The sequence below is a fragment of the Dipteris shenzhenensis genome, chromosome 9 (assembly GCF_047967505.1).
Source record: "Dipteris shenzhenensis isolate YYH24624 ecotype China chromosome 9, Dip_SZ_1.0, whole genome shotgun sequence".
Classification (NCBI taxonomy): domain Eukaryota; kingdom Viridiplantae; phylum Streptophyta; class Polypodiopsida; order Gleicheniales; family Dipteridaceae; genus Dipteris; species Dipteris shenzhenensis.
The window spans coordinates 47,958,865-47,969,635 of record NC_141604.1 but is presented as its reverse complement, the minus strand read 5'-3'; positions in this window follow the sequence as shown (position 1 = coordinate 47,969,635).

The following is a 10,771-nucleotide window of genomic DNA, read 5'->3' as shown; positions in this document are numbered from 1 at the left end:
TACTTCTCGGTGCCCCTCTTGTTTGGAGCTTGTTGTGCCTTTGCCTTCCCTCTATTGGCATTCGGATCACCATGTCTCTTCTGATCTTTTCTTACGTTACTACTCATCCCTTACGCTGCTTGCTTGTCACCACCTCACCTGGCTTGGCATCGCAATCGACAAAGACCTTGATTGCTTGATCCTAGTGACATCTTCCTTTTCTTACTTGGATATATTTGCTGCATGGTGACATCGACTGCTCCTATGCCTTGTCTTCATTGCCCATTGGCATGCTTAGTATACACATTTAGCATGCTTAGTATACACATTTAGTCTCTCCTTCCTCACAAGAAGCTACCAGAGCATCGTGGCTTTACACGCGCCATGCCGGCTCTCTTGTCCCTGCACTCTTTTGCTTTGCTACTGTTAAGATCATGAGTTTTACATTTCTCCTCACACACGTGTCAATAATCTTAATGCCTTCTTGGTTTAACTGCCTACTCCACGTATCATTTACCCTTTATTTTTCTTCTTAGCCATTGTGCTCTACCACTCCTTATGGTGTTTCCTCCTCTTCTCAAGTTTGCAAAACTCTCCTGTTTCTTCTTTACCGTGGCTACTCCCTCGCTGGCTTGCTCTAGCTTCCCTTTGTTTCTCTCAAGACTGCTGATACTCTATTCCATTGCCTCACAACTAATGGTTTGCGTTGCCTCAAAACTAATGTTCTATGTCCCTATTTCCCCACCATGTGGTCTTACCCTCTCAGCTGGGGTGGGCCACACACACACACACACACACACAAAATAAATTTAATTAGTAAATGTATCTCACACATAGACACTTATTTCTTTACACACACACACACACACACACACACACACACACACACACACGAATACTTCCCTAACTATGAATTATTCTTTTATGTACCCCCTTGAAATCTTCCCTTTACACTTTCTTTCTAACCATGCCACATACCAAGCCCACTAATCATCCCATACCTCCTCTAATCCCTTCTTAACCCATGCACTCATTCGCTCCTTACTCCACTTGTGACTTAAACTTCACTTATGGCTAAATAGTTTTTTTAATTATCTAAGAATCCATATGGTTATCTATATTCCTAGGTAAAGCGATAACAAGCCGGCGAAAACATGCATTACCTATCTACCCAAATGTAACTATGATTGATGTTCTAACACCTAGTTTGTTTGGATGGTGGTAGGTAAGTGGACCCGACCTAAGAACCTGGATTGCCTTCACGGATTCAACATCTTTTTTCAATATTATGTTTGTCAAACTCAATATTATTAAAAATTCTTAATTTGATTGAGATTTTTACAAACTCTAGTTGCATTTTTCAACTTAGATGTCTCAAACATTTTTTCCTTATATGTTTTCCTTTTTTAACATTTTATCCAATTGATGGAATTAATTGTATGGCTCAATTATTGATGGGACTTTTTAATCTAAACACACACACACACACACATGCTACAATCTCTCTCTCTCTCTCTCTCTCTCTCTCTTTCTCTCTCTCTCTCTCTCTCTCAATCTCAATAAGGCCAACACTCTCAACACACACAAACATACTCAACACAATGGACAAATGAAGTTGCCATAATGCAAAAATGACAATGTAAATGGTACATACAATTTGAAGGAAAGGAAGCTCGATTTATAGGATCCAAGTTCATATCTTGAGCCATGTACACATGCTGAAGCTTCACCTTGATTCCCTTTTTAGTATTATAAAACCTAACAATGCAACCCTTCAAATGCTTCTCTTTCTTTTCTCTATCCTTTCTTGAAACCCTAAATGGGCCTATTGTAGAAGGTTGCATTGTAACCCAGGACATTATCCTAAACTCTTAAGCAATCCAAACATCATTTCCATCTTTCAAAATGTGACCTACACAAGATTGAAGAGATCTAGGGAAAGGGGAGGCGTCACGATTGTAGAAAGAATCGGAGCAAAGAGGAAGAGGTTGAGAGGAGGAGGAGGATGAAAAGAGGTTGAGAGGAGCCTAGAGGCTAGGAGGAATGTGGTGAGTGAATGTGGATAGCTTGGGGAGACTCCTAAGAGGTGTTTGGGGGTGGTGATAGTTTTCCAAAAGCTCTTTTTTTTTTAAGGGCTAAAAAATCTGTTTGAATTTGGGCCCACCACTGGAGAGGGAGAAGGGTAGGAGGACCATTCAAGAGTCAAGGGGGTGTGTAAATGCCCTAGGAGGTGGGGGCAAGAGGGAGGAAACTCAAAGGTATTGGGGACCAAGGAAGGGCTCCCACCAATGAGAGGCCAATATGTAATCCTTGATTCTTTTAATGCCCAAGACTTCCCATTGGATAGTTTGCTAATCTTGAGGTTAGGGAAATATTAAGGGCCTAATACAAGAGGCCCTTTTTGAGTCCAAAATTCCCCTAGTGACTGTGTAAATAACTTAAACAATGTAAAGGATGGCAAATCCTTGAAAATGACTTTGAGACTACTAGAGTTGGATTGCATGCAATGGAAACTTGCCTTTTGCCAATTTAAGAAGGAGACGAGGAAGCTATAGAGGGAAGCCACCCATGCAACATTAGTTGTGCAATAGGAGAAGATCCTAAGGAGGATGTAGGGGTAAAGGTGGAGCTAGTACAAGCCATGGTAGAGGAGGTAGAAGCAAAGGCCACACAAGCATAAAAGAAAGCTGAGGCTATTGAGGCCCAAGCAAGAAAAGCTAAAAAAATGGAAAACAAGGAAAGATAGAGTTGAGAAGATGTAGAGAGGTAGGTCAAGTACCTACATCAACAACTTAAAGGCAGTAGAAAGGATGAGAACCAAGCAGAGGCCAATGTATCACAAATGAAAAAGCAACTTAATGCTCAAAGAGCATAAAAGGAATTCCGTTACCAGTTACCAAAACATTTGTAAGTTGTAGAACACATTGACTATTTAGAAAGATGATATTATAACTCAAATGAGAAGGGATAATGCACACACTATGATGCAATGATGCAAAAGCTGTAGGAGAGTTTTAAAGCTAGGAAGCATGTAGCTCATGAAGAGAGCATGAAGGATGCAGATCGGGTAGAGAGAAGCCAAGGTAGGGAGAATGAGAATGTGAAATATTGGAAAGACAAGCACAATGCTCTATAGTTAATTACGATAACAATGTGGAGCAGCATACTGTGGCTCTTGAAAATTTGCAAAGGAAGTCCTCCATCCTTTCTAAAACCCAGAGTACTCTGGAATTCTTGCAAAAGGCCTACAATAGAGTTGCTAAAGACTTTAAAGAGCTCCAATGGCAACCAGAAGAAGTAGATAGAGTTGTTGCCGCCCATTAGCCTAGCACCAAATATGGTAGTTAGAGGAGAATGTTAGCACTCCCAAAATGCGATCGGAATGAATCAAGAAACAGCTTGCTCATGTATGAGAAGAGACTGTAATATTGATAGCTATAATAGTTAAATGATTCTAATGTAGCAGGGTCATAAGTGCACAATCTAACTTGGGCATATTATAGAAGAGTGTGAGATCCGGTGGCCTCAGTGTAGCCATGGCCACTTTGTGCATGCTTTTGCTTTGGGGTGTTTGTGCATGCAACCTCTTTATGTAGAGCTTGTCATTTTAATTCTCATGTCATGGAGACAACAACTCTGCCTATTGATTGTAGCTATATATCTAGAGAAAGTAGGGGTTGCATGTGCATTGGCCACAACAAGAATGGCCATGAGTTTTGATGGTAGAAAGATGCAACCCTGGCACCTGCGCCCTCATGAAAGGAAGAAGAAACCCCCTCATGTGAAGGGAGGAAGAAGCATAAGATTGAGCCATTAAAATGGTTTTACACTATGCTTCTCATTCATGAGTGTCATTATCTTTGTTTGATTTTGTAGATTTGCCTAGACCTACTTCCTCCACACACATCTGTTTGTCCATTTTAGGTCCTCATGTACATCATTCTTTACATTTGCAACTTTTAGCCCTTCACATTTGTTTGTCACATTCCATCCATGTTTAGAACACCTAAATCCTAATACATTGACTATATGCATTTGATTCATCACTCTCATTGTCTTTGGTTGCTTTTGTGGATTTGCCTCCTGGAACTATTTCCTTTCATGTATCTATATGTTCATTTTGGCTCCTCATGTACATTGTTCTTTGTATTTGCACCTTTTTCCTTCCCATAGTTGTTTGTCACATTCATCCCATTTCCTGTTGCATCTTTGTTCATGTCTATATCAAAGTCAAATTCTAGTGATTTTGTATACAATTCTATGAACCATAAAAATAAATAAATTATATGCAACTATCAACGACCAGTAAATCAAACATTATAGTCTAATTCCAAAAAAAAAAAAGGTCTATTGATCAAAAACATTAAAAGAAAACATGCTATATCTTTGTGTTGGTTGATGAAATTTGGCAAAAGCCAACTACATAACTGACACAAGGTAATTTTTCAAAAGATACAATGAAGCCCACAAATTTGATGTGAAGCTTTATCAATCCTTTTTTAAATCCTTTTTGTTGTTGTCCTTTTTTGTTTTATTTTTGAGACTCCTACACACTCGATTCAGATTAGGACTCTTGAAAAAGTGACAAGTACTAGTGGGGCAATAATATATAGTTAAATTATGCGACATGGTAAATAAATGTAAATACCATGCGATATTTTTATATTACCACACAATAACTAGATCTAGCCCATGGCATGAAATTTTTTCCTTTGGACTAGTTTAAAAACCTAATTTTAAGTATAAGATAAAGTTAACATATTTTAAACCATTGATTTAAAAGTGACAAACACTATTAAATAGAATCTCTATGGTAAAAAATGCAAATTATTTACATTTAAGTAATTCTAAATAGAACAATACATACTCCTTCTGGTTTGCATACATCGTGAAAGGAACCAAAAAATTTTGCACAAGACAAAAAAGATGAACTTTTGGTATAGCTACAAAACCAAAAACTATACATGAACTATCTCAATTTATGAGTGCATCATCTTTTGTATCAACACTAATAGTTTCATCATAATCAAGGTCATTATCATAATTAAATGCTCATTGGATGATATTTCCAAAGCGGATGATCCATCCTCCTTGGCACCATCAACAAGAAAACTCTCTTCATCCCCATGGAGACCTAATGCTCCTTCCATTTGCAACTACGTGAGTCTAGAGGAGGATCTAACAAGATGTGTGGCATATGATTAAACCTTCTCAAAGAGGATGTATATTGCCTTCTTCCTTAGGCATCCATAATATATAAGTTGAAAATCATTCACAAGTATGTCTACTTCAAGATCAAGAACACCGCTAGTTTTTGGGACCCCTTTTTGCCCTTTCAATAGATTAGCATGTATAGTCCTAAACCATTTCACATCAAGGAAAGTCACTTGCCCTTGCATAGGAGTTTGAATTTCTACCACTTCTGCAATCTAGAATGGATGTTTGATGGGTCCTCTTGAGTAATAGTTTCAATCATGGATCCAACCTTCAAATCTTATATAGAACCTACCCACGCTTCAGTGAGCTATTCTTGTCTTTTGGTGAGATACCATGTAGTGAGGTACATATCTCATGCAAGTATGTTTATTAAAGCTTATACCTCAAGCAATCAACTTTGAGGTTGTACAAGTTGCATTGAAGGAGGAGAACATTTTGGCCATACAAAATGATTGCACAAAGTATTAGTAGTATTACCCTTGAAGCAATAAAGGATGAAGGTTTGGTCTCCAAAGAAAGTATTCCACCACACTACAATGTCTCCATTTCAAGTGTATCTCTTTTTCTTGTAATCAAACTATGCTTATTAGACATGTAGCTTTCATAATTAATAGGCCTGAAGGAAAAATTTGCAAGCCATCCATGGAAACCCAATCTAGAGAAGAGGTATATATTGCTTACCATATAGATATGTACTTTGATGCACTTTTGCCTTTATGAGAAATTGAGATTGAAACATCAATTCATTCAATTTATTATTGCAACATCACTCATTTTCTCCACCTTGAATAAATATCTTGAAATCCTAAGTCTTGTTCTCAAGTGATGCACCTCAACAGTGGGTGTAGGAAATCATGGAACTATTTTTGAGGCAGTGCCACTTTGCACTGTGATACATTGATGGATGATATTTCAAGATCACACTCTTGTTGGTTTTTTTTCTTGACATATTAATTGCCACATTGGCATAATGGTGACATGAAATCTATGGCATAATCATTTTGGACACCATGCAAAGCTTGATGCATAACACTCTAGGACTTTTACTCCATGAGAATATAGTCATTCTAAACATTGTGTAAAGCTCAACACATGAGCTTTGCATACATCATTTTGAGCATCATGTAGATATTGACACTCCATGGACAAGAATACAATGCATGACACGTGGTGGTCCACTGAATAGTGGGACCACTACATTGGTTCTTATACATGTCCATGGCACTGGCTAAGACCATCATGCATGCTCAACAATATATATATTTTAGTGTTTTTAAGGCCATTAATAGCCAACTTTATGGGCACTCTTTCCAACCATGCTGGCTCTTAGAGATTTTGGGAGCTATTTTATCTTTTTTCATTGCTTATTTAGTCCATAGAGAAGTAAACCGACCACTTTTTTCTCATAGCTATCTTATACTTATAACAATAGGCATTTTTAGAATTTTAGATATTTTCTAGGTACATGCTTATGATCACATAAACACTAATATTTGAGGATTTAAGAGCTTTTTTTAGATCTCTTGACAATATCAAAAACTACACTATCACATGTGTTCAAGGGGTATACTAGAAATCCCTGAGCACCCCAAGCATCAAGATGGCTCATGATTGCATAGAGACACTCATATATTAGGACTTAAAAGCTTTTTTTAGATCTATTCTACTATATAAAAAACTATACTATCACGTGCATTCAAGGGGTTTATTAGACACCCCTTAGCATCCCAACCACAATTGTGGCTAGAATGCACCTTTTGGGTACCTTTTATCATTGTTAGAGCATGCTTATGATCACACAAAGACAACCATCCTTTATGTCAAAAACTAGACTCTCGTGTGCATTCAAGGGGTATATTAAAAATCTTAGTACCCCAACTAGGGCCCAAACCATTTATTCTAGAATACAAAATTTATTGCTCCATACTCTACTACAAAATCATAGTCTACCATAAACTTTGTATTGTGATAATCCAAGCCAATTCACCATTTGGCAAGATAATATTAGAAAAGAGAAACATGTTTAGGCAAATTCATGAGTGGGTGTAGCCATTTTTGTGATGTTCAAGGAATGTATTGCATGTGAGTTACTACACACTTCAAAATTAAATATGAGATTGAAAAATATGGAATTAATATTTCGAATGAGATTGTTGAATAATTTCAAGTGCTATATTGCATGTGAAGCATGCATCATAAACAATATAGAAATTTACATTTTGAATGAGATTGTTTAATCATTTCAAGTGCTATGTTGCATGTAAAGCATGCATCATAAATAGTATAAGATCAAAATTTTATTCAAAAACATCATAATCTTGATCTACGCATACATATAAACATGTAATCATTCAAAAGTGCACTCCTTGAGCTTCCCCCCTAATCAAAGGAAAAACCTAATTGAGAAAATTTGGTACAGTTTAAGGGCCCTCCAATAAGGTTGTGTTGAAATTACTCACACTTATTAGAGGGCACGGTCCATTATGTTTTCTTAATTGGACTAAAAAGGATTGAAGAAATGGAGCCCATCTTATGGGAATATTGCATCCGGTCTTAAAACATTCAACTTTGGCCATATTAATATCTTATTTTACCCTAGAATCATCGATGAATTGAATTAGACAATATTCAATTCATGCATGCGCAAGACCTTCAAATAAATCCAATAATACTTATCATTTTGCATTGCTCTTTTTTCACGCACTTCCTTGTAAAAGGCCCCTAAGCATGTCAAAGGTTATTGCATTTTGTAATCCACCCCATCAAACATGCTAGCATGTCATTTAGCCTATTTGTTTTTTCAAACCTTTTAGGATAAATTGTACTAGCTTTGGGAACGACCAGTATATTTAATTTACTGGAATTTTGGGGGGTGCACTGCTAATAACCCCTTTGTACATGTGCATTCAAGGGGTATTTTCTCAAATAAAAATTTCACTCTAATAAAACCATGGTTCCTCTTTACTTGTGAAATTATGATCCCTTTGTACTTATAAACTAACGGTTTTTTTTCTTAAAGTTGAATTAAAAATCCCCTCTTATTATAATAATACTATTATTTTTTTGAAATTTTGAATAAAAATGTCCGTCCTTTTAAATGCACATGGTATACTAAATTTTTTGATGTGAACCCCTCGAGGCTAGCATGTATCATTGGAGAGGAAAATATGGCAGTTGAAATTTCACATCTACAATGTGGGATTTCAAATTTTCATGCCTCTTAGTTTGGCAAATCATGAGTACGGTACATGAAAGTCACGTCTCCCTACATTGTGCTACAGTGCGGTCTATCTCTTTCTAGTAACAATAGTCATTTGGTATTGTCCCTCATTTATTTGGGTAAGCTAGACTCATATTCTTCTTTTTCCTACTTACTTCATACTTACTTCTTTCTACTTCTTTTTTCTAATTACTTTATATGATATTTACTTTCTATTCTATTGGTTCACTAATTGACATGGCAATATGTAGCTAGTCATGGCTTGCAAGAGAACTGGATAGGGGTTGCGAGGTAGGATAGCTCAAATGCTTGATCAAGGTACAAGGAGTAGATTGAGGGGCATGGAAAGAAATGGCACAGGATCAAAATGGATGGAAGACATATTTGCAACATTTGTAGAGGGGCAATGTGAAGGAAAAAGGCTCCTTGTAAAGAAACAGTTGGTAGTGGTGGAAAATGCACACATTTGAACATTTCCATTAGAGTGAAGAACATGAGATCTGGTGTCATAATTAGTTAGAGCGTTTGAGGCAGCATTATCAAGCTAGTCTGATGATTACTAGTCTTGAGTCTTCAAAAGCTTTGCACTTTACCCACAAATTTATCAAGTGAATCCTCTACCAACCCCTTGGGAGATGAATGACCAAGTGAGTTTGCTCTATAACTTGGGAGATGGAATATGGAAATTGAAAGGGGTGCATAGCTTAGATCAACTATCTGCAGATAGGGCAACTATTGTGATAAGGATCAACATAGCTCTAGCGATTCAAAGATGTGGTCAATCAAAAGAACCAACATAGCTCCAATGATTGGCCATAGAGTGGAAGAAATGCAATTCCCATCCTAATGTGAGTCAATCCTAAGTGACATTATTCTAGCACAACAACATGAGAGTTTCTAGGACATCTATAGAAAAGAAACAGAATGCAAGTGGCTTGATGAGCACATCATACAGATGCTTCACAACACAAGTTAGTGAATGTTATTACAATAAGCTAGGTTGTCTTGGAGCTCATGTGATTATCTTAAAGCAACCCAATGGTTGAAATTGTTGTTTTATAATAGTTTAATTGTTGTTTGATTTCCATCGTATTTTTTACATTAAAAGAAATTCATATTTTAAGAAGAGAGAATACATTTGTTTTAGGTTCAAAGAGTAGGCTAGCTGGAGTCCTATACTTGTGTAGTGATTGTCTAAAGCCAGCCATGTGGTTGGAATGGAAATGAATAGAAAAAAAATTTGGCATAGCAGTTGCTACAACTAGAAGTCTCGTGAATTGGGATATATCTAAAAGTCTTTTTGATGTCTAGATATAAATTCTAGTTTTTCAAGGAATTGAAAAGACTCTGAAACATATCCAATGCATGAAAGGAAATAGCATCATCAAACATACTTTTTATATAGGTTTTATACATTTTCAATTCTTGAAGGAGAATCAACAAGAAGAATCAACATAAAGGAAGATTGAAGAAGAAGTGCTTAGTATTAATTGTACACATGTTGCTACAACCAAGCCACATGTATGTATAATATGCACATATTTTGCATAATGTGAGATGTTTTGCATAGAGACAAAGTTAGTATAGCACTTGAAAGGGCCCATTTAGTGTGTGAAATATACTTTAATTGATGTTCTTTGTGTGCTTGGAAGTTTATTTCCCACCAGGTTGATTTTGATAGTTCTAAACTAGCTTGGTGATTTCTTATATGCTACATTTTACCCCCAAATTGCTTTTTCACCTAGTTCGATTAGCTGTGTTTATGCTACTTTGATTTATGTTCTTAACATGCCATCAGCCCATCAGGTCGGTTTGAAATACCAACCTACTAGTTAAACTGGCATGGTGGTTGGAGAAATATATTGTTATAATTTAATTAATACTTTAAATCATTTTTTAATAGCTCAATTTAATATGTTCTTGGGTGCCACCACCTTACGATTGAACCAACCTGGTGGTAGGAATAGCACGTTCTTCTAGTTTAGGTAATAGTTTGATTTATGTTTATATTTAATTAAAATATAGTTGAGAATCTTGACCTTTCAATCTTGTCAAAGGAGCTTTGAGCATTGTGATATGCAGTCATATTGGAGCATTGCTTCATAAACATAGATGCCCCTAGATGTAGTCACACTAGAGTATTGCTTCATGGAGATAGATGCCCATGTCTCACAGATGAATGCTCAATGTTTAGCCACCTAGATTCTCTTCATGCAAGGGAGCCTAAATTGGTAGCCTAAAGTCTATGTGGGAGTGATCTATCCCAATGAAAGGAGAGAGGAAAACCTTGTTTTTTTAAAAATGGAGGAGATTTTGGATAACAAAACAACCTTTTTCTGTTTATAATGGAGCATA